The following is a 26,021-nucleotide window of genomic DNA, read 5'->3' as shown; positions in this document are numbered from 1 at the left end:
AGGCTGGAGTGCAATGGCGCGATCTCAGCTCACCACAACCTCCGTCTCCTGGGTTCAAGCAATTCTCCTGCCTCAGCCTCCCGAGTAGCTAGGATTACAGGCATGCGCCACCACGCCTAGCTAATTTTGTATTTTTAGTAGAGACAGGGCTTCTCTGTGTTGGTGAAGCTGGTCTCGAACTCCCGACCTCAGGTGATCCACCCGCCTCAGCCTCCCAAAGTGCTGGGACTACAGGCGTGAGCCACTGTGCCCAGCCGAAAATACATTCTTAAAAAAATACTTTCATAAGTTCTAATTTATCTTTTTAAAATCTAAAAACTTTGAAGTAAATATTAATAAGCAGAAAATTTTCATTTTTATGTTTCCACTATTTTTTCTGATTTGTCTCAAATGGTCACAGAGAATTTTACTGTGCACACTGAAGAGATTGTTCTTATTATAAAATATTTCAAAGATGGAGATAGGCCGGGCACGGTGGCTCACGCCTGTAATCCCAGCACTCTGGGAGGCCAAGGAGAGCGGATCATGAGGTCAGGCGATCAAGACCATCCTGGCTAACACGGTGAAACCCCGTCTCTACTAAAAATAGAAAAAGTTAGCCGGGCGTGGTGGCATGTGCCTGTAGTCTGAGCTACTCGGGAAGCTGAGGCAGGAGAATGGCGTGAACCCAGGAGGACGAGGTTGCAGTGAACCGAGATCAGGCCACTGCACTCCAGCCTGGGTGACAGAGGAAGACTCCGTCTCAAAAAAAAAAAAAGAAAAAAGAAAAAAAAAGATGGAGATAAAGAAGATCTCATGTACCCTTTATCTAGTTTCCCCCAATGGTAACATCTTGCAAAACTATAGTACCATATCACCAGCAGGATATCAACATTGATACAATAAGCAGATCTTCAGATTTCCCATTTTATTAGTATTCATTTGTATGTACTTAGTTCTACACAAGTTTGTCACATTTGTAAGTTCATGTATTCATCATCACAGTTAAGAAACAGCACCGTTCCATCACCTCAAGGAGCCCTCGTGTTAACTGTTTTATAACAACATCTACCCTATCCCCTCCCATCTCCTGCCACATTCATTCCTAACTCCTAGAAGCCACTAATCTGTTCTCCATTTCTAAAATGTTGGCTTTTCAAACTATTATAAAGTTGGAATCATAGAGTATGTAACTTTTAGGACTGGCCTTTTTCACTTAGGATAATTTCGCTGAGATTCATCAAAGTGGCTGCAAGTACCAACAGTTTATTCCTTTTTATTGCTGAGTAGTATTCCATGGTATGGATGTACCATGGTTTATTTACTCACTGAAGGACATCTGAGTTGTTTTCAGTTTTTGGCTATTAGGAATAAAGCTGCTATGAACATTCATGGGAAAGTTTTTGTAGAAAAGTTTTCATTTATCTGGGATAATGCCTAAGTGTGCAACTGCTGAGTCATATGGTAAGTGAATGTTTGGTTTTATAAGAAACTGCCAATCTGTTTTCCAGAGTAGCTATACCATCATATGTTCCCAGATGCAATGTATGAGAAATCCAGGTTTTTCACACCCTCACCAGCATTTGGTGGTGTCATTTTTATTACTGTTATTTAATAGATGGGGTCTCACTATGTTACCCAGGCTGGAGTGCAGTGGCTATTCATAGGCACCATCTTAACAATCTGCAGCCTCAAATTCCTGGCCTCATTCCATCCTCCTACCTCAGCCACTAGAGGAGAAGCGACTTGAAGTGTGTGCCACTGCACCTGGCTGGTGTCATTATTTCTTACTTCAGCCATTTGGATAGGTGTGTGGTAATATTTCATTGTGGTTTCAATTTTCATTTCCCTAATGGCTAATGATGTTCTTTTTACATGTTTATTTGCCATCTGTAATTCTCTTCTATGAAACTTCTGTTCATGTCTTTTGCTCATTTCCTAACCGAGCTCTTTGCTGTTCCTTTTTACTGTTGAGTTTTGAGAGTTCTTTATGTATTTTAGATACTAGTTGTTAGTCATCTATGTGGTCTCCTATTTTTAGTGAGACAAAACATTAGATAAATCTGAAGCACTGTGTAACTTCACTCTCAACCCTTTCTCGCCCTCTCTCCTCCTTCAGATGTTGTTTCCATTCTCATAAATATTAAATAAGTTTATTGCATATACTTGTAATCATTAATAATATATAGCATAGTTTGTATATTTTTAGAAATTATCACTTCTGTACTATTCTTCATTTTTCTTTCCAATATTGTTTTTGCTTTTGTTTTTTAAAATTTTATGTATGTATGTATGTATGTATGAGATGGAGTTTCACTCGTTGCCCAGGCTGGAGTGCAATGGCACGATCTCGGCTCACTGCAGCCTCCGCCTCCCGGGTTCAAGCAATTCTCCTACCTCAACCTCCGGAGTAGCTGGGATTACAGGCGCCTGCCACCACTCCTGGCTAATTTTTTTGTATTTTTAGTAGAGACAGGGTTTCACCATGTTGGTCAGGGTGGTCTTAAACTCCTGACCTCAGGTGATCCGCCCGCCTCAGCCTCCCAAAGTGCTGGGATTACAGGCGTGAGCCACCTCGCCCAGCCTTATTTTTTTTTTTTTTTTTTTTTTTTTTGAGACAGAGTCTCGCTGTCGCCCAGGCTGGAGTGCAGTGGACCATGTCGGCTCACTGCAACCTCCGCTTCCTGGGCTCAAGTGATCCTCCCACCTCAGCCTCCCAAGTAGCTAGGATTATAGGCTCACACTGCCATGCCAGGCTAATTTTTGCCACTGTGCCTGGCATTTTTTTTTTAAGAGACAGTATCTCACTCTGTTGCCCAGGCTGGAATGCAGTGGTGTGATCATGTCTCACTGTAACCTTGACCTCCTGGGCTCAAGCAATCCTCCCACCTCAGCCTCCCAAGCAGCTAGGACTACAGGTGCACACCACCACACCTGGCTAATATATGGGGTCTCACTATGTTACCCAGGCTGGAGTGCAGTGGCTATTCACAGGCACCATCTTAGCAATCTGCAGCCTCAAATTCCTGGCCTCATTGCATCCTCCTACCTCAGCCACTAGAGGAGAAGCGACATTTACAAAAAAAAAAGTTATTTGTAAAGATGGGGTTTTGTCATGTTGCCCAGGTTAGTCTTGAACTCCTGGCCTCACACGATCCTCCTGCCTTGGCTTCCCAAAGCACCAGGATTACAGGTATGAGGCACCATGCCCAGCCTTCAATTTTTTATATTTAAAATTTGTCCAAGTAACTGCATAAAGCTCTACTTCATTTGCTTTAACTGCTGTGTAGAATCCCACAGCAGGAATATACAATTAGTTATCCATTCTCCACCTCAACATTTAGGGATCAATTTGTTGATGTTAAAACCAATGCTGCAATTTCCACTTCTGGTCAAGATGATTCAACAGAGACCAGAGATTTACCCTCTCACCTAAAAGAACCACCACCACCAAAAAAAAAAAAAAAAAAAAAAACCCAAACAAAAACCATAAAAACAAGGGTTTTGAAAACAATGGACATCAGGCAACAATGGACAGTGACCCCAGAGTGACAAGAAGCAAATGAAGTGAGCTCTACAACTGGCCTGGCTTATTGCCTTAAGAGAGTTTCCAGGACATGATGCAGGAGGGGAGGGAGATTGAGGCACAGCCTGAGAAACTCCTGAGTTGAAGAGATGGAGCAGAGAATATAATGAGATAATGGCAGCCAGATTTCAAAGGACAGAGTATCACAGCAGAGAAAGCTGCAGAGAAAGTCTCAGAAGCCCAGAGATCTGCAAAATGATCCCCTCAAATACTGAGGAGATCAGAGTGCTGATCAGCACATGTAACTGAGGAAACTATCCAAGACTGGGAGAAAAAAAAACATATGAAAGGAATGGAGCAAGCACTACCCAGAACTCACATGGGGCCAGGAATAGTGCCTGTTCTTAGTAGCCAGATTAGAAAAACTCAATTTATGGGGTATCGGGTAGAGTGCACAGGAAAGTCCTACCTTAGCACTAGGGAATTTTTAGCCCTAAACTAAGTACTGCTTAGTTTAAGTACTGGCCTAACAAATTATATATATTAAAAAAAGCAAAGTTGACAAATACAATAACTGAATTGCAAATCAACCCTCAAGATTTATAGGAATAAAAATAATCCAGCACCCAAAAATATAAAATTCACAATATCTGGAATTTGATTAAAGATTAACAGGCTTGCAAAGAGGCAAGAAAACATGACCCATAATGAGAAGAATAATCAATCAGAAGAAATCTATTTACCCAGAACTAATTCTGTTAGAATTAAAATGACTTTAAAACAGATATTAATATTGTAACTGCATTCCATATTTTCAAAAAGTTACGCAGAGAAATGGAAGATGTACAAAAAGACTCAAATCAAACTTCTAGAGATGAAAACCAGTGTCTGAGATGAAAACTACAATGGATATAACAATAGTGTGGTACTGGCATAAAGACAGATATGTGATCAACGGAAAAAAACTCAGAAATACACCCTAATATTTACTGTCAATTGATTTTTCAACAAGGGTGCCAAGACAGTTCAATGAGAATTGCTCAAGCACAGGAGGCTGAGGCTGCAGTGAGCCTGATCAAGCCACTGAACTCCTGCCTGGACAACAGAGCCAGACCCTGTATCAGTAAAAAAAAGAAAAGAAAAAAAAAATTCCAGCCTATACAAAATAGTGATAGCCTGTCTCTACCATTAATTTAAAACATTAGGCTGGGCGTGGTGGTGGCTCACACCTGTAATCCCAGCACTTTGGGAGGCTGAGACGGGTGGATCCCATGAGCTCAGGAGTTCAAGACCAGCCTGGGCAACATGACAAAACCCCACATTCATAAAATATAAAAAATTAGCCAGGTGTGGTAGTGCACGCCTACAGTTCCAGCTACTTTGGCGGGGGGCTGCAAGGGGGGGTGAGGTGGGAGGACTGCTCGAGCCTGGGAGGTTGAGGCTGCAGTGAGCAATTGCACCACTGCACTCAAGCCTGGGTGACAGAGCAAGACTCTATCTCAAAAAAATAAATAAATAAATAAATAAATAAAAATTACCAGGCATGGTGGCATGCGTCCACAGTTCCAGCTACTCAGGAAGCTGAGGTGGAAGGATTGTTTAAGCTCTGGTGTTTGAGACTGCAGTTTACCATGATTGCACCATTGTACTCCACTGGATAACAGAGCAAGACACTATCTCTATAAACCACCACCCCCCCACCCCAAAACTGTTCCCTTAATAACTTTTTTTGCCTTAAAGTTTGTCTTATATTAGTATGGTGACATTAACTTTCTGGTTAATATTTACCTACAACATTTTTTTCGTTGTTAATTTCAATTTCTACACCTTTATGTTTTCAACAGTATTTATCTGAATTTGTTTTTCCATTAAACCATTTCTAAAAAACTGACTAGTTTACACTTCTCATGATCACTAATATATTTAGTTTTATTTCTACCATCTTCTGTTCTATTTACCTTGCTTGTTCTGTGCTTCCTTCTTGCTATGTTTGTTTTGAGACAGTCTCACTCTGTCACCCAGGCTGGGGTGCAGTGGTGTGAACCTGGCTCACTGCAACCTCTGCCTCCGAGGTTCAAGTGATTCTTCTGCCTCAGCCTCCAAAGTAGCTGGGATTACAGGTGTGTGCCACCAGTGCCCAGCTAATCTTTTTGTATTTTTTTTGTAGAGATGGGGTTTCACCGTATTGGCCACGCTGGACTCGAACTCCTGGCCTCAAGTGATCCGCCCATCTCAGCCTCCTAAAGTGCTAGGATTACAGGCATTAGCCACCGTGTCCAACCCCTTCTTGTTCTTTGTGTTCTTTTTTTTTTTTTTTTTTTTGAGACAGAGTCTCACTCTGTCACCCAGGCTGGAATGCAGTCGCGCGATCTCAGCTCACTGCAATCTCCGCCTCCTGGGTTCAAGCAATTTCTCTGCCTCAGCCTCCCGAGTAGCTGGGATTACAGGCATCCGCCACCACTCCTGGCTAATTTTTGTATTTTTAGTAGAGACGGGGTTTCACCAGGTTGGCCAGGCTGGTCTCGAACTTCTGACCTCGTGATCCACCTGCTGCGGCCTCCCCAAGTGCTGGGATTACAGGCGTGAGCCACCACACCTGGCCCTTCTTGCTCTTTTATGCCTTCTATTAAATTCTTATTTTTTATTTCAGTCCTATCTCATTTTTAGTTCCAACGAATTAGTCATGATTAGTGTGTTACATACAGTCAAAGCTATTTTATTTTATTTTGACGGAGTATTGCTCTGTCACCCAGGTTGGAGTGCAATGGCACAATCTCCTGGCTCACTGCAACCTCTGCTTCCTGGTTTTAAGTGATTCTTGTGCCTCAGCCTCCCAAGTAACTGAGCCTACAGACGTGCACCACCACGCCTGGCTAGTTTTTGTATTTTTAGTGGAGACAGGGTTTCGCCATGTTGGCCAGGCTGGTCTTGAACTCCTGGCCTCAAGTGATCTGCCTGCCTCAGCCTCCCAAAGTGCTGGGATTACAGGTCTGACCTACTGTGCCTGGCCTGGAACTTCTATTTTTAATGCCAGTATTTTTGCAACATTGTACTTAATTATTGTATTTAGTCCCTGACCTCTGAATGCTTACAGCTGAGAAACTAGACACACTTATGTAGATAAGTAAAAAAGACCACATCTTTTTGAGATGGAGTCTCCCTCTATCACCCAGCCTGAAGCGCACTGGTAAAATCATAGCTTACTGCAGCCTCACTCCTGAACTCAAGTGATCCTCCTCTTTAGGCCTCCCAAAGCACTGAGATTACAGGCATGAATCACTGAGCCCAGCCTAATTTTCATTCCTTCACAGTAATCTATTTGGCTGCTTTCATAAGATCTTTGTCTTTAGTGTTATTCTTTCAGGATTCACTATTTTTTTTTTCCTTGAAGATTCATATACTTAGAAATTCTGTGAAATTTTCTGCTATTATCTCTTTGAATGTTCCTACTCTCCATTTTCTCTACCCTTCCCTAGAACTCCTATGAGATATATCTTGGACCATCTCATTCTACTGTCCATGTCTCATCTCTTTTTTTCATATTTTCCATTTTTAATATATCTATGCTGCATTCTGTGTAATTTCTATTGTTCCTAATTTTCAACTGTGTTGGATATACTGTTTAACTTATATAACGAGTTAATTTGACTAATCTGCTCCAAAGCAGATCAACTTTGGATGCATATCATCTGAGTAACTGTAAAACAAACAAACATACTGATACCATGGTCCAATTCCCAAAGATTTGATTTAATCAGTCTGCCATTGAACTCACGCAGCTATCCTTTAATAAATTCCCCAGTTAGTTCTATTATTTAGCCAGTGTTGAGAATCATCCCCTCACCATACCAACTTGGTATAGTATTTCTTACACCTTAGAAAATTCTTCCCATGACTTCCTGCCGTATTCCAGTCACTGCCCCATGTGCCTGAACCCTTCTACAGCAAAATTCCTCAAGAGTTACCTATACTCATTGTCTCTTTCTTCTGGCTTAAAACCACTTCAGTTCAGGTTTTATTCCCTCAATATAAAGAGATTATTTTTTCCAGGTCACTAATTACCTTCATGTTGCCAAGTCCAATAATTATTTACCAATCCTTATCTTATTTGAACTTTCAGCAGCATTTTATCAACTCAATCTTCCTTCCTTCTTGAACTGCTTTCTTCACTTGGCTTTTGGGACTTCACATCTCTGGGTCTTATTCTACACTCATGATCCTTTATTCTTAGTCTTCACTAGTTTCTAGTCATCTTTCTACCTTCTAACTGTAAAAATGAAGTGTTCCCATGGTTTTAAATAGCATTTATATACTAATTCTCAAATTGATATTCCTAGCTGTCATTCTCCTCCGAAACTCTCTTCATATAGTCAATTGCCTAACATCTCCATTTGGGTGTTGTCTTAGTCCATTTTGCATGGTGGCTAACGCCTGTACTTCAAGCACTTTGGGAGGCCGAGGCGGGTGGATCATGAGGTCAGGAGTTCAAGAACAGCCTGGCCAAGATGGTGAAACCCCGTCCCTACTAAAAATACAAAAAAATTAGCCAGGTGTGGTAGTGGGTGCCTGTAATCCCAGCTACTCAGAAGGCTGACGCAGAGAACTGCTTGAACCCGGGAGGCAGAGGTTGCAGTGAGCCAATATCGTGCCACTGCACTCTGGCCTGGGCAACAGCGAGACTCATCTCAAAACAAAGCAAAAAACAAACAAAAACCCCCCACAGACTGGGTAATTTATATAGGGGTATGTGGGTGTGTGTGTTCTGTTTTGTTTTGTTTAGAGATGGAGTCTCTCCATGTTGCCAAACTCCTTGAGCTCAAATGATCCTCCCACCTCAGCATCCCAGGTAGCTGGGGCTATGGGTGTATGTCACCGTACCCAGCTTTGGGCACTTTATAATGACCAGAAGTTTATTGGCTATTTATTGGCACACAGTTCCAGAAGTTGGGAAGCCTAACATCAAGGTACTGGCATGTGGTGAAGACCTTCTTGCCATCTAATAACATAGCAGATGGCAAAGAGAGGGTGCCCTTTTATAACAACATTAATCCCACTCATGAGGGTAAAGCCCTAACAACTTAATCACTTCTTAAAGGTCCCACTTCTTAATATTATTACAATGTCAATTAAATTTCAACATGAATTTTGGAGGGACAAACATTCACAAGATAGCAGATATCTAACAGGCATTTTATAATCTTATTTCCAAAATTGTTTCTTCCCCTACTGTTACACATCTTAGCAAATGACACCACTATTCAAACCAAACACTTGGAGTCATTCTTAGTTCCTCTTTCTCATACCCACATGCATTCTATCTGTAAACTCTATCAGCATTACCTTCCAAATATATTTTAAATTTGACCTTGTTTTTTCTTTTTTTGAGACAGTTTCACTCTTTCGCCCAGGCTGCAGTACAGTGGCGTGATCTTGGCTCACTGCAACCCCCGCCTTCCGGTTTCAAGCGATTCTCCTGCCTCAGCCTCCTGAGTAGCTGGGATTACAGACATGTGCCACCTCACCCAGCTAATGTTTTGTATTTTTAGCAGAGGCGAGATCTCACCATGTTGGCCAGGCTGGTCTTGAACTCCTGACCTCAGGTGATCCGCCTGGCTTGGCCTCCCAAAGTGCTGGGATTACAGGCATGAGCTACCATTCCTGGCTGTATTTAATCCTTTTAAATGCACTTATTCTATGGTCTATAGTCAATGAACTGGAGATCTAGTCCTGAGAGGTAGTGTATCTGTGACTCTTATTCATGGTAAATGAGCTGTTTTCTTATTTTTTGTCACTTTTGATTATGAGCCTTGTCACAATCAAGTGGGTTATTCAGTGGGATTTTATCTGTTAGAATCCTGTGTGGCTTAAACTGTGGATCTGTTCCTCCAGAGTAGCTTTACATATGCTTCTGCTGGTTACCCCAAGGGTATCATACAGGGTCCTGAATAATTTTTTTATATTCATTTCCCAGTTTGGGGATCTCAGACCAAGCTGGTGATAATAATTTAAACCCACACAAATAAGCCCATACTTAATTATTTTTCCTTTTTAGGACAGAGTCTCACTCTGTCGCCCAGGCTGCAATGCAGTGGCACAAACTTGGCTCACTGCAGCCTTCGCCTCCCGGGTTCAAGTGATCCTCCTGCCTCAGCCTCCTGAGTAGCTAGGATTACAGGCATCCGCCACCATACCCAGCTAATTTTTGTATTTTCAGTAGAGACCAGGTATCACTATGTTGGCGAGGGTGGTCTCGAACTCCTGACCTCAAGTGATCCGCCCACATCAGCCTCCCAAAATGCTGGGATTACAGGTGTGAGCCACTGCGCTCAGCCTAATAAGCCCATACTTAATTTTTAAAAAATTGTTTGTTGGCCAGGTGCGGTGGCTCACACCTGTAATCCCGCACTTTGGAATGCCTACGCAGGCGGATTGCTTGAGGTCAAGGAGTTTGAGACCAGCCTGGCCAACATAGTGAAACTTCGTCTCTACTAAATAAACAAAAATTAGCCAGGCGTGGTGGTGTGCGCCTATAATCCCAGCTACTCAGGAGGCTGCGGCAGGAGAATCGCTTGAACCTAGGAGGCGGAGGTTGCAGTGAGCCGGGAACGCGCCACTACACTACAGCCTGGGTGACAGAGCAAGACTCCGCCTCAAAAAAAAAATTTTTTTTTTGTTTTATTGTGGTAAAAACACTTAACACAAGATCTACCCTCTTAACAAATTTTCAAGTGTACAATACATTAATGTTGACTATAGGTACAGTGTTGTATGGCAGATCTCTAGAGCTTTTTCCTGTTTGACATTAATTTTACATACATTGTTTAGCAACTCCCCAATTTCTCCTCCCCCTCAGCCTTTGGCAACCACCATTTGACTCTGTCAACCTATGAATCTGACTAGATACCTCACATAAGTAGACTCACATAGTTATTTATCTTTCTGTGACTGTATTATTTCCCTTAGCATAATGTCCTCAAGCTTCATCCATGTTGTCACATGTGAGAGTGCTAATGTCTCTTTGGGATCCTGATTTTATTTTGGATAAATATCTAGAAGCATGATTGCTAGACCATCTGGTAGTTCTATATTTAATATGTCAAGGAACCTCCATACTGTTTTCCATAGTGGCCGCTTGTACCATTTTGCATTCCCACCAACAGTGTGCAAGGGTTCCAATTTCTTCACTCCCTTGCCAATTAAAAAAAGTAGCCATCTTGACATTGACAGGTGTGAAGTGATGATATTTCATTGTGGTTTTGATGTGTACTTCTCTGATGATTAGCAATGTTGAGCAATTTTTCATATACTTGGCCACTTTTATGTCTTCTTTGGAGAATGTCTATTCAGGTCCTTTGTCTATTTTTTTTTTTAATCTTACAGTGAATTATATTGAATTCAAAGGTAGTATTCCTATTTGAGAAATAAAAAACTAAAATCAAGTTGTACAAGCAATCATCATGAGATAAATCAGTAAAGAGGCCTGCTCAGATCATACCAAAGCAGACACCAGTTTCTACCCCAGCCCGCATGAAGATGTTTTTATTCAACACAAACAGTAACAGAGGGTAACACAATGGCCACAGAATGAGAACATAAGTGCACTTGAATTTTTTGTGAGTTCTGGCTAGGCTCTATCTAACAAGCCTAGCATTCTTTTCTTACCAGGTGAACAGAAATCATCTGCTAAAGCCAGAAACTTTAAAGCTCTTAATCCAGCTGGAAATAACTATAATTGAGGGCCTTTTTACTAGCTACTTGCTTCCCAATTTAGGGTTGCCTAGCAGGGTTAATTTCAACATAACAAAAGGTGTTAACTGGCTGGCCGCATCATTCACTGGTGACAGGGGCAAGTTTAATGAGTTTTGTGCTCAGATCGCTGGGCCTCCTGGCTGCTCTTGTCCATCTCTGCACTTTGGTCCTAAGCATTCTGAGACTCAGTCAGCTGAGGGTGAAAGGGACCTACCAGCCAGTTGAGGGGCATGTTGTTAACAAGAAATCCATCAAGTCATCTAAAGATTCCTTCATTTTCTGCAGCTGCCCCTTGCTAGAAGTGAGGAGGCTGTCAGACACTTCCTTAAAGGAGGCAGCATTGCAGAACACTGAGTAGATGTCGCCTGCCATCACCCTCATATGCTTGGCCTGACCTTGGATGTTCTGTGGTAATCATGGATGTTGGACAGAAGGCTGTGGCATGTGGTCTGGAGCTGCTAAGTCAGGTTGCAGGCAATAGCAAGAGTACGTGACTCGATGTGCTCTGGACAGTGGGACTCATCAGTATCGTCGTATCCAATATTCCTTTTCCACTCCACCCATGAGAGCTAGAGCTTATCCTGAGCATCCTGAATTTTCTGATTGGCACTATGCACACTCTTCCTGGCAAATTCAATCAAGTGAACAGAAGAACGGAGCTGAGAAATGGTGTCTTGGCTTTTTTGCTTAGCTTCTTTAACCCTGCTGAGAGCCTGCTCATACGAAGTGAAGCTTGGTAGACAGGGAGTGAAGCTTGGTAGACAGGGATCCCAGTCTAACATAACAACTTGGCTTCTGAACCATATCATATCCTTCAACTTTTTTTGCTTCTTTTTCTAGTTCTTCCCCAGTGAGAGGGAGGTACTGTCCTACCAAGAGCTCTGATTTGGTGAGCGCATGTTCCAAGCCACTGCTCACGAGCTGCATTATCTGACTTCCTAAGCTTGTGTTAATGCTGCCACTGACACAGACTTGGGTCTTCTCCACAGTGCCAGTCACTACCCCTTTGGTCTTGTCCATCAACCCTGTGATGAATCCTTGGCCCCAGTCACAGTAGTCGTCACAGCATCTTTTGCCCCGGTCACAGCACCTTTGGCATTGGCAACAACCTGAGTTGATGGCTGATTCAGAATAGGCAGTCTCTCCTCAATCCTGTCTAGCCCCTTACAGGCACGGATATTGGCAACTGCAATTTGCAGCTCTAGCTTTTGGATGATGGGCAGAGCACACTGGTCATGGCTACCGAGGTGATGGTCTTCACACCCTTCCCTGCCATCTCACACACAGACTTCAAGTAGGACACTGGTCCTTTGTACTGACATGGGCTGAGGACATGGGGTCATATGTGGAGCTCATCAAGGGCAGGTTGACCACCCAAGTCACCACACTCGGTTGTGGATCAACTGCAACAGATGCCATTTTTCTTCCTGGAGAAATAAATCAACGGACGGCAGTGAAGCGCCTATTTTTTAATATACATATATTTTTTGCTACTGAGTTGTATGAGTTCCTTACGTATGTTGGAGATTAACCCCTTATCAAATATATGGTTCACAAACATTTCCTCACATTTTGCAGATTGCCTTTCCATTCTGCTGTTTGCTGTGCAGAAGCTTTTTAGGTTGATGCAGTTCCACTTGCTTTTGTTGCCTGTGTTTTTGATGTCATATCCACGAAATCATTGCCAAGACCAATGTCATAATGCTTTTTCCCTGTTTTCTTCTTATGAGTTTTATAGTTTCAGGTCTTATGTTTAACTCTTTAATCTATTTTGGGTTGATTTTTGTGTACAGTACAAGATAATTTCATTATTTTGCTGTGGATATCCACTTTTCCCAACAACATTTGTTGGAGGGACTATCCTTGCCCTATTGATCCTTTCCTTATTGTATATTCTTGAGTCCAAACATAAATTTTCAGGAGACATTCCCATCTACCCCCAGCCAGAGCCCAAGCTGAGACACAGAAGTTTCCCTGTTTCCTCAAACTAGTAGATGGAATTTTCTGTGGTCCCTTCCTTTCTCTTGAGTATGAACCTTCAAGGCTCCCTGCTTTATATAGAGATTTGCATTTCTAACTCTGTTCCATACAGGCCTAAGGCTCATGGACATGAAAACGAAGCCTTTAGGCCAGGCACGGTGGCTCACACCTGTAATCCCAGCACTTTGGGAGGCTGAAACGGGCGGATCGTGAGGTCAGGAGATTGAGACCGTCCTGGCTAACGTGGTGAAACCCCGTCTCTACTAAAAATACAAAAAAATTAGCTGGGCTTGGTGGTGGGCACCTGTAGTCCCAGCTACTCGGGAGGCTGAGGGAAGAGAATGGTGTGAACCCGGGAGGTGGAGCTTGCAGTGAGCCGACATCTTGCCACTGCACTCCAGCCTGGGCGACAGAGCAAGACTCCATCTCAAAAAACAAACAAACAAACAAACAAAAACCAAGCCTTTCAGTAACTGAGACTAGGCAAAGCACCCAGAAATACCACAGCATTAAGTAACATGCATACTGCTCATTTTCAGTTCCTCTTTCATTTGCAGTCCCTGAGAATTTTCCTTAATTCTTTCAGGCTCAACTAGCTATACATTTTTAAAAGTTTGTTTAAAATTTAAAAAATAGTTGTTACATTTCATCCAGCATTACTAGGTGTTTTGTAATGAAATAGCAGAAGTGTTTTAGGTTATATAGCCTATTATACTGCCATTATAAAATATGCTGGTCTGGAAATTTAACATTTATTTTCATAAGAACTAGTTCAGTTCATATAAACAAAATAACTCCACAGACGACTAATTGCAAAAGGAAAAACACATCTTAACAATGGAACAATCTTGCTGTTACCTTACCGTAGGGATCAAACTTTTCACTGCAGGCATTGAGACAATTAACATGGAAACAATCTGACAAATCTACAATGTGGAACATATTTCAAATCAATGAGTATGGTCTCTTCAAAAAAGTTGATATAAAAAAAAAGAGGTGGTGATACAGACTGTTCTAGGTTAAGAGAGACTTACAGACATAATCAAATATAATGTATAATCTTTGAATCTTGGTTTAAACACAGCTACAAAAGATACTATGGGGAACTGGGTAAATTTTCAAATGGACTAAGTATTAAATAATATTAGGGAATTATTATTAATCTTGTTGGTTATAATGGTATTGTGGTTGAATAGGAGATTGTCCGTATTTTTTTGAAACGTAACTGTAGCATTAGCTTTTTTTTTTGTTTTTTTTTTTTTGTTTTTTTTTTTTTTGAGACAGAGTCTTGCTCTGTTGCCCAGACTGGAGTGCAAGATCTCAGCTCACTGTAACTTCTGCCTCCTGGGTTCAAGTGATTCTCTCACCTCAGCCTCCCGAGTAGCTGGGATTACAGACAGGTGTCCCCACGCCCAGCTAATTTTTGTATTTTTAGTAGAGACAGGGTTTTCCTATGTTGGCCAGGCAGGTCTCAAACTCCTGACCTCTAGTGATCCACCCACCTTCCCCCTCCCAAAGTGCTGGGATTACGGGCGTGAGCCCAGCCTACTATTAGTTTTCTATGGCTGCTATAATAAATTACCACAAATTTAGTGGCTTAAACACAATACAAATTGTATTACCTTTCACTCAGAAAGTCATTAAGTCTAAAATGGGTCTCATTAGGCTAAATTCAAGGTATGGGTATGGCTCCTACTTATTTTATATATATTTTTTTTACATAGGGTCTGGCTCTCTCACCTGGGCTGGAGTACAGTGGCATGATCTCGGCTCACTGCAACCCCTGCCTCCTGCAGCTCAAGCGATTCTCCCACCTCAGCCTCTGGGACTACAGGTGCGCATCACCACGCCCAGCTAATTTTTGTTATTTTTTGTAAAGATGGGTTTTTGCCATGTTGCCCAGGCTGGTCTCGAACTCCTGGCCTCAACTGATTCATCCGCCTTGGCCTCCCAAAGTGCTGGGATTACAGGCATGAGTCACCGCGCCCAGTCAGCTCCTACATTTCTTCTGGAGTCTCTAGAGGAAAATCCATTGTCCTGCTGTTCCCTGCTACAGACAATCTACTCTGCTGGGTTCATGGCCACTTCCTTCATCTTCAAGTATCAGGCCTACTCCTCTGACTGCCAACTCTTTGACACTCTTCTGCCTCCTTTAGGACCCTTATGATTATATTGGCCCACCTGGATAATCTAGAATAATTTCCACATTTTAAGGTCAACTGATTAGCAACCTTAATTCCATCTGCCATCTTAATTCTCTGTTGCCATGAAACGGAACATATTCACAGGTTATGGGGGCTGGAGTATAGACATCTTGGGAGAAGGGGCATTATTTTGCCTACCACAGCAATCTTAAGTATTTAGAGGTGAAAGTCTAAAACTTACTTTGAAGTGGTTTAGAAAAAATGTTTATGCTATATATCAACAGCATATTGATATGTGCCAAGCAAATATGGCAAAATATTCACTGCTGAACAAGATGGTAGTTACACAGCTGTTGCTCGTACTACTCTATTTTTCTATATGCTTAAATATTTTCAATTTAAAATTTAAAAACTAAAAACATTTAAAACTTTAAGATTAAAAAAATTAAAACAAATAAGCTGAACACAATGGATTCCTTTTTCTAAAAATGTCTACTGAGCACGGTAGCACACACCTGTAATCCCAGCACTTTGGGAAACTGAGGTGGAAGGATCACTTGAGGCCAAGAGTTCAAGATCTGGGCAACATAGCGAGACCCCCATCTCTAATAAATAAACCAACTAACCAAAAAAAAGAAAGAAAGAAAAAAGAATGCCTTTAACTTGACCACTCAGAACTGGAAAGTAATGTGGCAGAACATGGACAGTCCATGACATTTAATTGAGCAGTATGAAATGCAAGTAGCCTAGCCCTCCAGATACTATGGATATGGTTACTTGTTGGCTTGTAAGGGATTAAATTCCTTTTTGCATGCAGATGATAGGGTTTCATCTGAAGACTGAAATGATTATGTTAATCATCACAACCCTATTTGCCTTGGGGAAAAAAACGTATCAGATAAGAAACCTGGACTACTATGTCTTCCTTTTGTATGTAAAAAGGAATAAACAGTATGCTTTATAATTCCTTATAAAGCATAACTTAAATATACATATGCATATGCATATATATATATAAAAATTGGCCGGGCGCAGTGGCTCACACCCGCAATGCCCAGCACTTTAGGAGGCCAAGGCGGGCAGATCACCTGAGGTCAGGAGTTTGAGACCAGCCTGGCCAACATAGTGAAACCCTGTCTCCACCAAAAATACAAAATTTAGCTGGGTGTGGTGGTGCGCACTTGTAGTCCCAGCTACTGGGGAGGCTGAGGCAGGAAAATCGCTTGAACCCGGGAGGCGGAGGTTGCAGTGAGCCAAGATCGCGCCACTGCACTCTAGCCTGGGCGACAGAGGGAGACTCTCAAATGTGTGTGTGTGTAATTATAACTTGCCTTTGATATAGTGTCCCTTCATAGAAAACGGATACCCTTTTCTACTGTAGGCACTAATTAAATTAGTGGCACCTGATAAACTTTTCACATTGATAAAATATGTAAAACTTAGTCACTATATTCACTATAGTCCCCTTATCAAGTCAGAAAGTGGGAGGTAAAAAAGGAGAGAGAGATGTCTCTGGAATGGTCCTGGGTCCTTAAGATATTTATAATCAAGAAGCGCTGAAATCATCATCCATTCTTACACGTGAAGAAGAGCTCCTTTGTAGTTTGCCTTCTGCCACAGGAGACATCAATCAGCCAGAGGTCCAAGACCTGTTCACCCCTACGTAATGTTTTTTAAAACTCTGAATTAGATAATCCAACAAGACAGAAAGAAGGCTGGAAGCAATAAGAACTTCCAACTCATTGAAGAGGTCAAGTGAAGATTCTTTTGAAATCATTCAGTTTTGAAGCACCTACCTAGTATTGTAAGAAATACAAATAATTTGACAGTGAATTCAAGGATAATATAGTAACTGGAGAAATCTGGAGATGCAATTGCTCTCAAATAGAGAAGAGGCCCAGTAACAAGAATGTTAAAATGTGGCTGACTTCAAGAATAGGATCAAGGTCTCAAACTAGATAGTTCTGAATTCTTCCCCCTTCCTATAAGGTTGTTCTTTCTTCTGCCTGGTGAGTTATGGGAGAGTGATGGGATAGCCTTCCTTCCAATCTAACTTATTTCTCTTCTTATAGTCCATATTTATAATAAAGACATCATCATTCCCTTTATTGAGTTAAAAATCCAGAAATCAGGCTGGGGGCATGGTGGCTTACACCTGTAATCCCAGCACTTTGGGAGGCCAAGGTGGGCAAGAGTTCAAGATCAGCCTGGGCAACATGGCAAAACCCCATGTCTACAAAAAACACGAGTTCAAGACCAGCCTAGGCAACATGGCAAAGCCCCATCTCTACAAAAAATACAAAAATTAGCCCAGGATGGTGGCGTGCACCTGCGGTCCCAGCTACCCAGGAGGCTGAGGTGGGAGGATCGCTTGAGCTCAGGAGGTCAAGGCTGCAGTGAGCCGAGATCATGCCATTGCATTCCAGCCTGGGGAACAGAGCGAGACCATGTCTCATAAACAAACAAAGCCCCGGCTACTCGGGAGGCTGAGGCGTGAGCATCACTTGGGTCTATGTAAAGGCTGAAGTGAGCCATGACTGTATCACTACACTCCAGCCTAGGTGACAAGGCAAGACCCTATCTCCAAAAAAGAAAAAAGAGAGAAACAATCAAATTGCATATGTATGTGGGTATATATGTATGTTATGTATTTGTAAGTATCATTAAAAAAATTAGACATGAAAAGGGGTCAGAGAGTGGTGTTAGGGTAGGGGAAGAGACTATTCTTAAAAGTATGGTCAGGAAAGTCCTGTCAGAAAAAATAACATTTGAGCAAGTCCTGAATTAAGGGCAGAAGTGAACTGTGCAAATATCTGGGAGAGGAGGTAACAAGTAGAGGTCACAGCAAGGATGTTGCTTGAGACAGGATAGCATTTAGCCTGTGCAAGCAACAGTAAAAAGGTACAGATGAAGTGCTAAATCCAAGACGGAGGGTGGTACTTTAAGACTATATAGGGTGCAGTGGCTCCCAGCACTTTGGGAGGCCGAGGTATGTAGGATGATTGAGCTCAGGAGTCCAAGACCAGCCTGGGCAACATAGCAAGATTCCATTTCCACTAAAAATACAAATAGAAATCAGGCAGGTGTGGTGGAGTGTGCCTGTTGTTCCAGCTACTCAGGAGGCTGGGGTGGGAGGATTGCTTGAGCCTGGGGGATCTAGTCTGTAGTGAGCCATGATTCCACCACTGCACTCCAGCCTGGGTGGCTGCAAGACTTCATCTCAAAAAAAAAAAAAAAAAGACCATGCAAGGCGAGGCGAGGTGGCTCATGCCTATAACCCCGGCACTTTGGGAGACCAAGGTGGGTGGATCACCTGAGGTCAGGAGTTCGAGACCAGCCTGGCCAACATGGTGAAACCCTGTCTCTACTAAAAATACAAAAATTAGCCAGGTGTAGTGGCACGAGCCTGTAATCCCAGCTGCTCGGGAGGCTGAGACAGGAGAATCGCTTGAACCCAGGAGGTGGAGGCTGCAGTGAGCTGAGACTGCACCACTCCACTCCAGCCTGGGTAACAGAGTGAGACTCCATCTCAAAAAAAAAATTAAAAAAAAAAAAAAAAGACCATAGACATTACTTTTATGAATAGAGTAATAATATGTCCTAGTTTGTATAGAACATGTCCCAGTTTATTCTCTCATGATGATTAACAATGTTCCTTTCACCTTTAATAGCGTCCTAGTTTGGAGGGTAAATTATATGGTCATCCCTATCTCCATTCCTCCAGGCAATTTTTCCTTTCTTTGTGCTGTCAAGGAATTTTCTTTTCTTTTTTTTTTTTTTTTTTTTTTTGAGACAGAGCCTTGCTCTGTTGCCCAGACTGGAGTGCACTGGCGCGATCTCAGCTCACTGGAACCTCTGCCCCAGGTTCAAGCGATTCTCCTGCCTCAGCCTCCCAAGTAGCTGGGATTACAGGTGTGGCCACCATGCCCAGCTAATTTTTGTATTTTCAGTAGAGACAAGGTTCCACCATGTTGGCCAGGCTGGTCTCGAACTCCTGACCTCAAGTAATCCACCTGCCTTGGCCTCCCAAAGTGCTGGGATTACAGGTGTGAGCCACTTGCACTCGGCCTGTCAAGGAATTTTGGAAACATGTCATTTTCTGTGTCTTATTACTGAATTACTTGTCCATTTCCCTTAGAAAACTGTGAGCACCCAGAAGTCAGGAATGGTATGTAAACTATTTTCTTTCCTTTTTCTTCCAAAAGACAGGGCCTCACTCTGTCACCTAGGCTGGAGTGCAGTGGTGCAATCAAAACTTCCTGTAACCTTGAACTCCTAGGGTTAGGCAATCCTCCCACCTTAGCTTCCCGAAGAGCTAGGACTACAGGTGTGTGCCACCTCAACCAGCTAACTTTAAAATTTTTTGCAGAGATTGGGTCTTGCTATGTTGCCCAGGCTGGTCTCAAACTCCCAGCTTCAGGTGATCCTCCCACCTTGGCCTCCCAAAACATTAAGATTCCAGGCACGACTCACTGCCTCTGGTAGTTAAAATTCATTTTCTTATCTACTTAAAAAAAATTTTTTTTAAGAGACAGGGTCGCTTTCTGTCACCCAGGCTGGAGTGCCGTGGCACAATCATACTTCACTGCAATCTCCAACTCCTGGACTCAAGTGATCCTCTGGCCTCAGCCTCCCAAGTAGCTGGTACTACAGGTGCATGCTACCACACATGGCTAATTTTTGGTAGAGACAGGTCTTGCTATGTTGCTGAGGCTGCTCTTGAACTCCTGACCTTAAGTGATCCTCCCATCGTGGCCTCCAAGTCATAAACCACGGGGCCCAGCCCATTTTCTTAACTTTTTCACCTAACCAGTATATAACAGGCACTCAAAACATTTCTTGTTGAATGAACTGGCTTTAAAGGTCTCTGTCTCCTGCAAACATACTCTAAAAAGAGGAGCTAGGCAGAGGAGAGAAAGTGTGTGGAGTTACTTCAGGCAGCAAACTTCAAGCTGAGAGTAAGTTGGAAGAAAGGGTAATCTAAGATTAACAGAAACGGATCCATATACAAGGAGTCTCAGAACTTTAACTGAGAAGGACGCCTGCCTCCAAATTGCTTCTAATCCATTAAAAATATATATATTATAACCTTCAAGAACTTATCAGAAAAGTAAAAATAGGCCCAGGTTGGTGGCTCATGCCTGTAACCCTAGCACTCTGGAAGGCCAATGCAGGAGGATCACTTAAGGCTAGGAGTTCAAGACCAGCCTGGGCAACATAGTGAGCCACTGTGCCTCCCACCCCGGGCCATCTCTATTTATTTTAAAAATCAGAAATATATACATAAAAAAAGAGGAAAAAAAGGTTCTCAGACATTTCAAAGAAACATCATTAAGTTATATATTTAAAAAATACGGCCGGACATAGTGGCTCATGCCTATAATCTCAACACTTTGGGATTGATGGGAGGATCACGAGGTTAGGAGTTCGAGACCAGCCTGGCCAATATGGTGAAACTCCATCTCTACTAAAAAAAAAAAAAAAAAAAAAAAATTAGCCGGGCGTGGTGGTGCACGCCTGTAGTCCCAGCTACTTGGAGGTCGAGGCAGAAGAATCGCTTGAACCCAGGAGGCAGAGGTTTCAGTGAGCTGAGATCACGCCACTGCACTCCACCCTGGGCAACAGAGCGAGACTCCATTTCAAAAAAAAAAAAATACATATATATATATATATGCATATCACTAAAGTTTAGAGAAGGACTGCACAAGTCTAGGAAAATTTTTAGGAAACAGAAACTTAATTCTGCATACTGCAACCTTGTGGCTAATATATATGTGAATAATAAGCTCCCTGCCATGTATCTACATACATTATATCCTTTTTTTTTTTTTTTTTTTTTTTTAGACTGAGTCTTGCTCTGTCACCCAGGATGGAGTGCAGCGGCGTGACCTCAGCTCACTGCAAACTCCACCTCCCAGGTTCAAGCAATTCTCCTGCCTCAGCCTCCTGAGTACCTGACGTTACAGGCTCATGCCGTCACACCCAGCTAATTTTTTTATTTTTAGTAGAGACGGGGTTTCACCATGTTGGCCAGACTGGTCTCGAACTTCTGACCTCAGGTGATCCGCCCGCCTCAACCTCCCAAAGTGCCAGGATTACAGGCATGAGCCATCACTCCCAGCCTTTACATACATTATATCTTATGTGATCCTCATAACATCCCTATAAAGATGAGCAAAGCAGTAAAACTGTCTCAATTTTATAGACGAAAAAATCAGTCTTCTTGGGGCTTGTAGAAGAAACTAGCTTCCAGCTTGCCAGTTTCCACACACAATCATTTTTATTTTCTGAAGAGCAATGTTACTCAAAGTGTGGGCCACTGACCACTGCAGTTCCATGAACTGCAAAAAGATAAGCACAGAAATTGAGAGTATTTAGAAAAAGCGTTAATTTGCCACTGCGCCTGGCCAATCTCTACTTTTTTTTATTTCTTTTTTTTTTTTTTTTTTGAAATGGAGTTTTGCTCTTGTTGCCCAGGCTGGAGTGCAATGGTGCAATCTCGGCTCACCACAACCTCCACCTCCCGGGTTCAAGCAATTCTCCTGCCTCAGCCTCCCAAGTAGCTGGGATTACAGGCATGCGCCACCATACCCGGCTAATTTTGTATTTTTAGTAGAGACAGGGTTTCTTCATGTTGGTCAGGCTGATCTCAAACTCCCGACCTCAGGTGATCTGCCCACCTCGGCCGCCCAAAGTGCTGGGATTATAGGCATGAGGCACTGCGCCTGGCATATTTTTTTTAAGAGAAAAAAATAAATTAAAATGCAGCTTCCCAGGCCCTATTTCATGGCATTAAATTTATTTGGGTGGGGCTAAGGAATCTGCATTTTTACTACTCTCTCCTGGTTATTACTAGGCACTGTAAGAATGACTGCTCCAAACTTTCACAAAGAAAAACAGGAAAGTGGCCGAGCACGGTGGCTCACGCCTGTGACCCCAACACTTTGGGAGGCCGAGGCGGGTGGATCACCTGAGGTCAGGAGTTCAAGACCAGCCTGGCAAAATGGTCTTGAACTGTCTCTACTAAAAATGCAAAATTCTAAAAATACAAAAATTAGCTGGGCGTGGTGGTGCATGCCTGTAATCCAAGCTAATTGGGAGGCTGAGGCAGGAGAATCACTTGAACCCGGGAGGTGGAGGTTGCAGTGAGCCAAGATCGCACCAATGCACTCCAGCCTGGGTGACGACAGTGAACCTCCGTCTCAAAAGAAAGAAAGAAGAAAGAAAAAAAAACAGGAAAGTAAGCAATCTAAGTACATAATTAAATAAAGGAATAGGAGTTAGCTACATTTTTCCAACCTTCTCCAGTACTCATCTATAAAAATTCTGTTTTTCTTTTTTTTTTCCAAGACAGAGTCTCGCTCTGTCTTCAGGCTGGAGTGCAGCTGCGCGATCTTGGCTCAGTGCAACCTCCTCCTCCCAAGTTCAAGCAATTCTCCTGCCTCAGCCTCCTGAGTAGCTGGGACTACAGGCACGTGCCACAATGCCTGGGTAATTTTTTTGTATTTTTAGTAGAGACAAGGTTTCACCATGTTGGCCAGAATGGTCTTGATCTCTTGACCTTGTGATCTACCTGCCTCGATCTCCCAAAGTGCTGGGATTACAGGTTATGAGCCACCACGCCCGGCCTAAAAATCCTGTTTTTCTTCATGCAAAGTAGAACGGATGTAGGCTTTCCTTAGGAATATTTTTTATATGAAAGAAAAACAAAAAATTCTTTTTATCCTTTATACCATGGAAGTAATAATAATAGGCACTAGGGGAGCAGAGTTTTGAACAGAGATCCTTCACAATGCTCTGAAAAGCATGATCTCAAATTTGTACACACACACATACTTGAGAGCCTCTTCTTCCCAGACAAAACATGTTGTAAGTGATACATTCATCACACAAGTCTGAGGACAGTTGGGGGAAAGTGCACTCCAAAAGGAAGACAAGTAACAAGGTATGTATTGGGGGCTTGGTGAGAGGGGATACAGGAGAAGGATTAACATCTGAATGAATGCTGATTATCGGAATGGTGAGAGCTAAGAACCAAAAAAACAGTATTTAGGTTCACATGTGTAATTTCGGCACTTTGGGAGGTGGAGGCGGGAGGAGAGCCTAAGCTCAGAAATGCTAGACCAACCTGGGCAATATAGGGAGACCTTGTCTCTACAAAAAATTTAAAAATTAGCTGAGTACAATGGCGCATGCCTATAGTCCCAGCTACTTGGAATGCTGAGACAGGAGGATCAATTAAACCTAGGAGGTCGAGGCTTCAGTGAGCTATGATTGTGCCACTGCAGTCTAGCTTGGGTGACAAAGCAAAACCCTGTGAAAGAAAGAAAGAAAGAGAAGAAGAAAAGAAAGAGACGAAAGAGAGGGAGGGAGGGGAAAGGAAAGAAAGAAAGCAACAACAAAAAACCAAGTATCTAATTCTCAGAACATTCCTATGAAGTCCATATTATACCCATTCTATGAATGAAAAAACTGAGACTCAGAAATACTAAATACAGCCAGGCACAGTGGCTCATGCCTGTAATCCCAACACTTTGGGTGGCTGAGGTGGGCGGATCACTTGAGGTCAGGAGTTCGAGACCAGCCAGGTCAACCTAGTGAAACCCTGTCTCCACTAAAAACACAAAAAATCAGCTGGGCACAGTGGCGTGTGCCTGTAGTCCCAGCTATTTGGGAGGCTGTGACAGGAGAATTGCTTGAACCTGGGAGGCGGAGGTTGCGGTAAGCCGAGATCCTGCCACTGCACTCCAGCCTGGGTGACAGAGAGACACTCCATTTCAAAAAAAATAGTATTATTTAGTATACTACATAATTTCTTATTTAGTATAAACCTGTCCAAGAAACACAACAAATAGGAAAGTCATGATTAAAATCTACGTCTAATTCTGGCCAGGCACAGTGGCTCACGCCTATAATCCCAGCACTATGGTAGGCCAAGGTGGGTGGATCACCTGAAGTCAGGAGTTCGAGACCAGCCTGGCCAACATGGTGAAACCCCGTCTCTACTAAAAAATACAAAAATTTTCTGGACGTGGTAGCACGTGCCTGTAGTCCCACCTACTTAGGAGGCTGAGGCAGGAGAATCGCTTGAACCTGGGAGGTGGAGGTTGCAGTGAGCTGAGATCGTGCCACTGCACTCCAGCCTAGGTGACAGAGTGAGACTCCATCTCAAAAACAAATAATTTTTAAAAAAATCTACATCTAATTCTAATGACCAGGACACTCCCCTTCTACCACACCAAGGATGGTAAGTGGGTTTCAATTCCAATGCCAACTACATTTTACCGATGGTGATGATGTGGAACATTCTGTTACATAAGTAAAGACTTTTAATCAATTATTGTCTGCCATAAGAATAACATATAAAAACACTAGCACATATATAAACCAAGTATTTACCAGATTATTCTCATAATCAGACTAAAAATACCAGAGGCAATTTGAATTCAGCAGCCTATAAGGGTAACCACATTTTGCTCTTCAGAGAAACAAGAGCTGAGAGGTGGACATGACAGGGAAAGAGCAATGATTTAAACCTTAGAACGGTCTCAATGGGGTGCAGTGGCTCACACTTGTAACCCCAGCATTTAGGGAAGCTGAGGTGGGTAGATTGCTTGAGCCCAGAAGTTTGAGGCCGCGCACAGTGGCTCATGCCTGTAATCCCATCACTTTGGGAGGCTGAGGCGGATGGATCATCTGAAGTCAGGAGTTCAAGACCAGCCTGGCCAACATGGTCAAACCCTGTCTATACAAAAATACAAAACTTAGCCATGTGTGGTGGCACACAGCTGTAATCCCAGCTACTCAGGAGGCAGAGGCAGAACAATCGCTTGAACTTGGGAGGCGGAGGTTGCAGTGAGCTGAGATGGTGCCACTGCACTCCAGCCTGGCAACAGAGTGACACTAGGTCTCAAAAAAAAAAAAAAAAAAATTCATAGCTCTGTACACTAAATTAGTCATAATAGAGAGGTGAGAATGTTATAAGTATAGCTAATCCAGTAGCAGCCTAGCTATATTCTCTAATGACAATTCATGTATTTTAAAAGAGCAAATAATGATCCAAATAAATTATTTCTCAACCAAGCTTCTGAGAATAGTGGGCCTGTGTCCTCTACTTACAACTGTACAGGTGAATGAAAGACGATTTGTCTTCTAAACTGTAAACAAAATGCACTTTCAGTTTCTGGCAAAAATCACATAGCAATGGTCTTGCACCATCTCCAAGCTGCCCTAATGCAAACCAGATGGCTGAGCTCGTTCCAAGCTATCTAATGCTTCCTATTATCAATCAATCCCAGTAATTATTCTGCACTTCCCAAGGATATAACCTCTCCATTTCAGTTTCCTAATGAATTTATACACACACACAAACCAAACTGCAAATTCCTCAAATGGGGGTAAAAGGCCCTAAAGAAAAGCAGAATGGGTACAGAAAAGGTTTCATTTTTGATGCTACAAAGAAGTGAAATTATTTCCAATGTACCTTGTTTTGTTTTGTTTTGAGACGGAGTCTTGCTCTGTCGCCAGGCTGGAGTGCAGTGGCATAATCTCAGCCACTGCAGTCTCCGCCTCCCGGGTTCAATAGATTCTCCTGCCTCAGCCTCCTAAGTAGCTGGGATTATAGGCGCACACCACCACACCAG

General features: G+C 42.6%; 1 protein-coding gene and 1 pseudogene across 3 annotated transcripts in view; both read right to left on the bottom strand.

Moving 5' to 3' along the window:
- Positions 1-26,021, bottom strand: part of GATAD2B (GATA zinc finger domain containing 2B) — a 120,745-nt gene that overhangs the window by 35,291 nt on the left and 59,433 nt on the right. The window lies entirely within an intron of this gene.
- Positions 1-26,021, bottom strand: part of LOC134730581 (perilipin-2-like) — a 64,800-nt pseudogene that overhangs the window by 11,662 nt on the left and 27,117 nt on the right.

The sequence above is a fragment of the Pan paniscus genome, chromosome 1 (assembly GCF_029289425.2).
Source record: "Pan paniscus chromosome 1, NHGRI_mPanPan1-v2.0_pri, whole genome shotgun sequence".
In the NCBI taxonomy this organism is placed as follows: domain Eukaryota; kingdom Metazoa; phylum Chordata; class Mammalia; order Primates; family Hominidae; genus Pan; species Pan paniscus.
Note: the sequence above shows the minus strand (reverse complement) of the source record. Positions and strands in the feature narration are given on the sequence as shown.